Source organism: Marmota marmota, unplaced genomic scaffold (assembly GCF_001458135.2).
Source record: "Marmota marmota marmota unplaced genomic scaffold, marMar, whole genome shotgun sequence".
Classification (NCBI taxonomy): domain Eukaryota; kingdom Metazoa; phylum Chordata; class Mammalia; order Rodentia; family Sciuridae; genus Marmota; species Marmota marmota.
The window spans coordinates 8394438-8402699 of NW_026000119.1; positions in this window are offsets into that span (position 1 = coordinate 8394438).

The following is an 8262-nucleotide window of genomic DNA, read 5'->3' on the forward strand; positions in this document are numbered from 1 at the left end:
GGGGGCGAGGTGGGGTGGGGGGGAACGGATCTGATCCAGTTGCTCCTGTTGTAATGTCCAGGCTAGGAGGGCTGCCAGGACCAGCACACTCTTCCCTTCTCCTGCCAGCTTGTGCCTTCCAGCCAGGAGCTGGACACTGAAACCACACACCAGTCCCACTAGGGTGCTCATGCCCTACCTTCTGTCATGGGGCTGGATTTCTTCAGCTTAGAAATCCCTTTGGCTCTTGTTCTGGTAAGTTTATTCTTTTTTTATTTTTTCTTTGTTTGTACCAGGGATTGAATTCAAGGGATCTTGATTACTGAGCTACACTCCCAGCCCTTTTTAAATTTTTGAGACAGGGTCTTGCTAAATTGCTTAGGGCCTTACTAAATTGCTAAGGCTGGCCTTGAACTTGTGATCCTCCTGCCTTGGCCTCCAGAGATCACAGACGTGTGCCATGGTGCCAGATACAATATAGTTTCAATTTATCTAAATATACCAGATTTTTTTTTCTTTTTAAAGAGACAGGTTTTCAGTATGTTGCCCAGGCTGGTCTTTAATTCCTGGGCTCAAGTGATCCTCCTCACCCTCCCAAGTAGCTAGAATTACTATCTTGCCTGGCTAAATATACTGACTATTTATTGAGCATCTAGTATGTGATAAGAACATAATTTTAGCCTTCAAGAGCTCACAGGTGGCCAGGGAAGGAGGCTTTGAGAGTGGAGTCACTGAAAAACAATCTCAGCACCATGTGTTGAGGATAGGTCTGTGCATCGAGACTTGAAGAAACAGAATGGGCTGTTTAGGGAGCATTTTCTATGTACCAGGCTGAATTTTTGTGCTAGAAATACAGCATTTAGTAAGATGTATACTTTTTCCTGCTCTGATGGTGCTTTCCTGGATAAGAGAAGCTGGGAGGTAAAAAGAAAGTTAGGTGAGCCTTGAAGGGCTACATGAAGAGGGGACTTCTAGGGAAATATCCCAGGAAAGGGAAGGCATGTGAACAAAGACACAGGATGTGCCTGGAAAGTTCTTAGCTACTTACTAGGACAGCAGTGAGGCTATGTAGTAAGAGGAGAAAGTGGAAACATCATTATCTAACACCAGGTTGAAAAAAAGGGGCAAGTGCTCTACTACTGAGCTATATCCCCAGCCCAATAAATGGCAATTTAATATGAAAGACAAATGTTAGAAATTCTCAATAATCTTAGATAACTACTGTTTTTGTAGGTATTGTTGTAGTAAATTTTAATGTTATAAATATATTGTGAATATTATAGATATACTATATAATATATAAACATATATTATGGTTTTATTTTCTACTAGTAAAATTGCTGATGGTTCCAAATGGTGTGCCACACATAGTATGCTATGGCTTCCAGATGCTTTGATTCCCATATACATTTTAAAAAAACAGTTGTTGAGATACAATTCACATATCATGCAATTCACCTATTTAAAATGCAGAGTTCATTGGTTTTAGTAAATGCAGAGTTTTGCAACTATCACCATGATAAATCAAAAAATCTGAGAACCACTGACCAGGCAACGGGGGAAACCTTGAAAGTTTAATGCAAGGGCATGACATCTAGGTAAGGGTGGAAGAAAAAACAAAGATTCCTCTTGCTGTCGTAAGGGAGATTAGCTAAAAGCAGAGATCAGTTAAACTATTATAATATCTTAGTTTCATCTTAAAAAATATTAGAAATGTTGACTTACCAAGCTGGATAATGTGATGAGATATCTACAATTAGTAAAGAAAATTTTAGTTTAGAGGGGCTGATTTAATTGATAAGAAGAATTAGATAAGGTCCAAAAAGGTCTCTCCATTTTTCTCTTATGTCCAAAATGCCCTGGTTCCATAATTAAATCACTTTTTTACTGTGATGATCATCTAGGGTTTGGTGAATTCAATCTCTGTAAAGGCTGTTTAGCACAACACTGTTGCTGTGTGTGCTTGGTTTGCCAACATCAAAACAAATTTAAAATGTTTAATAAAAGGTAGGATAGTGCAAAGTACTGACGCTTAGTGATGAAGTTAGGCTTCCTGTGTTCCTGATGGAGTTTGGATAAGTACTTCAACTTCTGTTTCCTCACTTGGGAGGTGGGAATAAATTACATAGATCAATATAAGATTTTTTTTTTTTTGAGAGAATCAAATGAATTACCATGAAGTCCTTAGAAAATGCCTGGCACCAGAGGAAATCCTCAATAAATGTTTCCTATTATTCATTTAACATACACAGTTCACGTCAATTTCTATCTATGCAGAATTCTACTAGTTGGTTTAAAAGAGTAAGAACAAAACTTACTGATCAAACCAAGCACTTCTCCTATGTCTCTACATTAAAAAGATGCTTGGGCTTCTCATTTCAAATGAAAAAAGACTTCAACTATCTCTTGTAACAATCATTAGCTGTGATGATATGTCATTAAATGGAATTATGTCTAATTGAAATCACATAAACTAACACTAGTCAAATTAGCAACTCTGTTGTGGCCTGGAACCCATACAGGCCAAGCTCCGAAGGAGTGAAGCTTATGATGAGGTATGTGTGTGTGTGTGTGTGTGTGTGTGTGTTTGTGTTTGTATAGAGCCGCCATCGCTCATGAAATCTGAAAAATCTATAATTCAGTCATGTAATACACTATCCAAATTCCACTAAGTTAGTAAAGATGCAGTCTCAAACATCATTGACCTATTGAACAATTCCTCCTCCATGATGTGAAAATAGTACTTCTTGATTCCTAGCTACCAGGCTTGACTCCTCTTTTTTACTTTTAAGACATGGGTTTAAGAAATAAAGGCCTAAAGTATATATAAATTATGTCTCAAATTGTTTTAGATGGTAAGACAACTAAGGAGAAAGATACTTTTTAAATGTCTATTGGGGGCAAAGCCAGAACTGTTTTGGAAGTGCCTAATTCTTTCATATAGTCTATTTTTTTTTCCTTTTCCTTCCTGTACCATCACTTTGTAAAACCATAGTTTTAGTTAATCTTATAAGACTTGAAGCTCGTCTAGATCAGAGCATTTGGAGTTTCCGACTAAAATGGACTTTCAAAAGTGAGCAAAATGTTATTCACTCTGCCATAACAAAAGCTTTACCTGAATTAATGGTCACACAGACTTGTCTCTGCAGAGAGCCAGGCCTTTACAGTGGTTGTGTGCTCTCTGAGGGGTTCTTAGTTTTCCACCTAGTTTGACCCTAACAGCTTCTATGCCAAAGGTGAAGTCTCTGTGAATCTCAGTTTTGTGAAGGAGAGGAGGGAGGACAAAAATATACCAATAACATTGAGCCAACCTCAGCTTTTCAGGACAGACAGTGCTAAAATGTACAATGTTACTGACGGGAAGTAGCAAATGGGGAAGGGGGACATAAAAGATGGACTGTGCTTTATCCTGAGGCCATAATTCTCACAATAGTGATTTTAACTGTTTCTGAGGGGCACCTAAATTAAGTAATATTTTATAGTGACATGTAATTGTTACTATGCATGGTGGAAAGATCACAAGATGTTGCCCTGAATGAACTAACTAGATATTTCTCCAAGGAAGAAATTCAAACTGCCAATAAATGTATGAAAACATGTTCAATATCTTTAGCAATTAGGGAACTGCAAATCAACAGTGCACTGATATTTTATCTCACCCTGGTTAGAACGGGTAAATGCTAGTACAACCACTGTGGAAATCAGTATGGAGAGTCCTCAAAAGACTAGAAATGAAACAAGCATATGACCCAGCTATACCACTCCTTGGTATTTATCCCAAAGAGTTAAGTCATACGTGCATACTATAGTCATACGTGCATGTCCTTGTTTGTAGCAGCACAATTCACAATAGCCAAACAACAAGATGAATGAATAAAGAAATTGTTGCATATATACACAATGGAGTCTTATCAGCCATTAAGAAGAATGAAGGTATGTCATTGCAGGAAAATGGACGGAACTTGAGAGTATTATGATCAGTGAAATAAGCCAGACCCAGAAAGTCCAGAGTGGTATTTTTTTTCTCTCGTATATGAAAGCTAGAGAGAAAAAAGGGAAAAACTAAGTAGGAGTTGGGTATCACATTAAAATAGAAGGAAGGCCAACAGAGTAGAGGAAGGGAACTAGGGGGAGGCAAGAAGGGAGCAAAAAAGAATGAAATTGACCAAATTATGTCATACGCATGAATGAATCTGTCACAATAAATCCCGCTATTATGTATAATTATAATGCATCAATAAAAAACTAAACGTACACACACAAAGATATTACCCTGGATTTCTTAAGAAGCTTGCTGATACCTGTTGTAAAATCCTAGGAAAGGTGAGACCTAGAACCACTTTTCAAATTTGGAGTATATGTATTTCTTTCAGGAGCACTATATCCAATGCAGATGACTTTTCACAAGTATTTTATCTTCTGATCTTTATTGTGATCATACCAGTCAATTGCAGGATTCAATCAGGAAATGTCAAAGGGGTTGACAGAAACTGAAGACCACTTTGCTACTTGTCAGAATTTTTGAATTATTTGAAGTTTCAATTGTTATCAATAGTATACATCACTGGACACCCTCATGGGCATAGATAAGGGGAAACTGAATTGATTGTATCTATAGTCTTACACCTTAAGATTTATTGTATTTATTTAAGATGTCTCTCAGACTTCTTGAAAAGGAATGCATCTATCTGCACAATACGGATGACTCCATGACCACAAAAATCTCTAGTCCTGGGAACAGCCAGTGATTCTTTGAGGAGGGGAAAGGATTAATTCTTCAGATACAGGGCAAAGTCAGACATCCCTACCTGTGTGTCACCTTATACTTCTTATGGTTTCTAGGGTCTAGATGTTCTCCTGTCTCCTCAAGGCCACCTGGGAAAGCAGAGGCAGAGCAGGTGGAGCTGTGTCACCTGGTGCTTGCAGCATTCTGGACACAGGTGTGGCTCTTTGTCTGCCTTGGTTAATATTTTTGTCATTGTTATTGTGGAACACTTCTGACTCAAATAAATTCCCGAAGTCTTTGTATGATCAGATTTAAAACTCCATGTAAAAGGGGTTGTAGCTCAGTGGTAGAGTGCTTGCCCAGCATGTGCATGGCTCTGGGTTTAAGCCCCCGAACCACACACACACAAACAACAGCAACAACAAAAACCCCTTATGTATCTTCATTCCTTTTCTGAATTGAAAAAAAAAATCTTATCCCTTTCAGATATAAAGGTAGCACTTAGTACTAGCTTATGATAGAAAATGGACAATTTGAAGTTATACACTATTGGTACTCTTTAAAGAAAATGCAAAATTGATATGGGAGAAGGGAGTGTGGTATAGGGAGGCACTATAGTAAGTTCTGTCATTATCAGTAGGTTTCAGAAATGGATTGTTCTGATTTATAAATTAATAGGAATTTCTCATATATTCTTTACATGATAAAGTTTAAAATTTTAGAACTACAATTAAATATAATCAGTGCTTTAAACAGAAAGTATGTTGTTTCAAAAATAGTACAAGATCTTTAAGCACTTTAAAATGATCAATTTTCACTGCATTTTAGATATATAGACTGTAAGTCAGTTGATAAAAGGTTGTATTTTTGTAAATTTAGCAGTGATACCCTGCATCAACCCTCCAAGTAGCTGGAACTACAGACATGTGCCACCACGCTCAGTTTTACATCTATTTTTATGTTTTTAAAATTTTTTAAATTATAGAAATGACACATGTTTATTGGGAAAAAGATTTACAACAGATAAGGAAAGAAAAAGAAAAGAACAAACCAATAACTGCCTCTAATTTCCCTACCAGGTAATCAATGATAATATTTTGTTTTATATCCATATATCTCAGTTCTTGTTGACTGTTGGCAGAGACCCTCGTTCCCTCTTCATAAGGATGCCGAGTGTTCTCATCATTGAGAGTCTTGGCCTTCTCTCAGACCAAGTGAGCCAAGAAAGAGAGCAAAGGCGGAAGCCACGAAGTCTTTCATGACTAGTCACCGAAATCAGAGTCACTTCTACCATATTCCATTCACATCCAGCTTGCCACACTCAAGGGGATGGGAAGAAGCTCCAGCTCTTGAACGGAGGAATATCAAAGATTTGTGAACACATTTCAAAGTTATCACATGTGCTAATGGGTAGAAACACGGGTAGAAACAAGAGTGAAGAAAGACCAGTGAAGAAAGACAAACCCCTTTTCTTTGTTTGGGTTTGGCTAATGTTTTCTTAGTGAGTCATGAGGTGAAGGAACAGTTGTAGAAGACATTCCTAACTCTATCACTGTGGGCTTGTTTTCTCAGTCTAATGTCAATGACTTATGGAGTCATATTACTTTTAAAAATGAGAGCTTGTTTACCATATTCCTTTAAATAATCCTTCATCTGTCTGAGAACAAGATTTCCTGACATCTGGCAGGGGGAAGAACCAGAGGATGATTGCATCCTTGGAGCCAGGTGATTAAGGGAGGAAAGGCGGAATAGGGGTTCAGGTAGACTGGGAGAGAAAGGAGATCAGCAGCAGCACAGAGGTATACCAAGGGCAAAATTTCAGAAGTGCTAGTTCAGAAACCAGGTGTGGGGCTGGGGTTGTAGCTCAGTGGTAGATTGTTTGCCTAACGTGTGTGAAGCACTGGGTTTGATCCTCAGTACCACATAAAAATAAATAAATAAAATAAAGGTATTGTATCCATCTACAACTAAAAATATTTTAAAAACAAACAAACAAAAAAACAAACCCAGATGTGGTAGAATCTTCGGGGGAAGTGAAGATGGCAAGGGCATAGTAACACATCCACTTTACTCAGACTTATTTGATAGCACAGATCCCCAGTGTCACTTCCTTTATTGAATTCCATACATAAAACAGTCTCTTTTGGCTTTATGTTATACATAAGAATCAACATAAAGGACAGGACTTCCTCATGCATGTAATATGCCAATTATTTTTAAAAATTACATGTTTGCCATATTATTTAAAGAATAGAAAATTAATTTTGGGGGGATGCTAATTATATCCATACCAGTTTGAAACTTTATTTATTTATTGATGTGCTGCTAGGGATTGAATCCAAGCCTCATGTATGCTAGGCAAATGCTCATACCACTGAGTCACACTCCAGCTCCTAGTTATGCACTTTAAAAAGAGTTCTGAAAAACAGTCTACTTGGCAAAAATATCTTACAAATCTTTTCTTGATTGACTAGTCTCAATGTATGAGGATGATGTTGAACAAAGCCAGTCGGGGATGACAGTCAAATATCAATCAATTCATCCCTTTCCAGTGAGGGAAACATTAAGGACCACTAACAGAGCTCAGTATCTTGCCCTGTCTAAATCTGCTTCTTATTCTGTTACATCTGGACATACTATGCTAAGTCCCAGCCTGCATTGTCCAGTAAGATTTCTTAGCAGCCTTTCCCAGCCTAAGTAGTTATCTTAATATCAAGCAGCAAACTCTTCATTCTGGTAAATGCTTTACCTAAGGATCAAGCCATTGTTAAGCTCTTTTAAATTTATTTAAATATATTTATTTATTTACTTGGTTCTGGGATACAACCCAGGGCTATGTACATGCTAGGCAAGGGCTCTCCCATTGAGCTACTTCTCAGCCATTATAGAACTCTTTAGCCAAGAAATTCTACCTCTTAGAATGTATCCTACAGAGAGATACATAAGTGTAAAATTGCATAAAGTAGAAGAAGGCTTTTCATTACAGCACTGTAACATTTTAAAAATGGAAATGAGTCGGATGCTGTGGTGCATGTCTGTAATCCCAGCAACTCAGAAGGCTGAGGCAGGAAGATCCCAAATTTGAGGCCAGCCTGGGAAAGTTCAAGACCATCCTGAGCAACTTAGTGAGATCCTGTCTCAGAATTCAAAAAGTAGAAGAGAGCTGGGAGGGAGGGATGGAACTGAGTAGTAAAGCACCCCTGGGTTTGATCCCCAGCCCTGTTAAAAAAAAAAAAAAAAGGAGGAGAAAGAAGGAAATGAAGACTGGAGATATAGCTTAGTTGTAGAGCAATTGCCTGGCATATATGAAGCCCTGGGTTTGATCCCCAGCACTGTTTAAAAAAAAGAAAAAAAGGAAATGGCATAAATGTCAACCTGTAAGAAACCAATACAACGCAATACTTCAGCCATCAAAAAGAATGAGAAAATTCCAAATCATGATATGGAGTAGTTTCTCACAGAAATGGTATGTAGGGCTAGGAGTGTAGGTCAGTGGGTGTGAACAGATGACTACCTAGCATGCAGGAGGGTGGCCCTACGTCTGATCCCAAGCACTG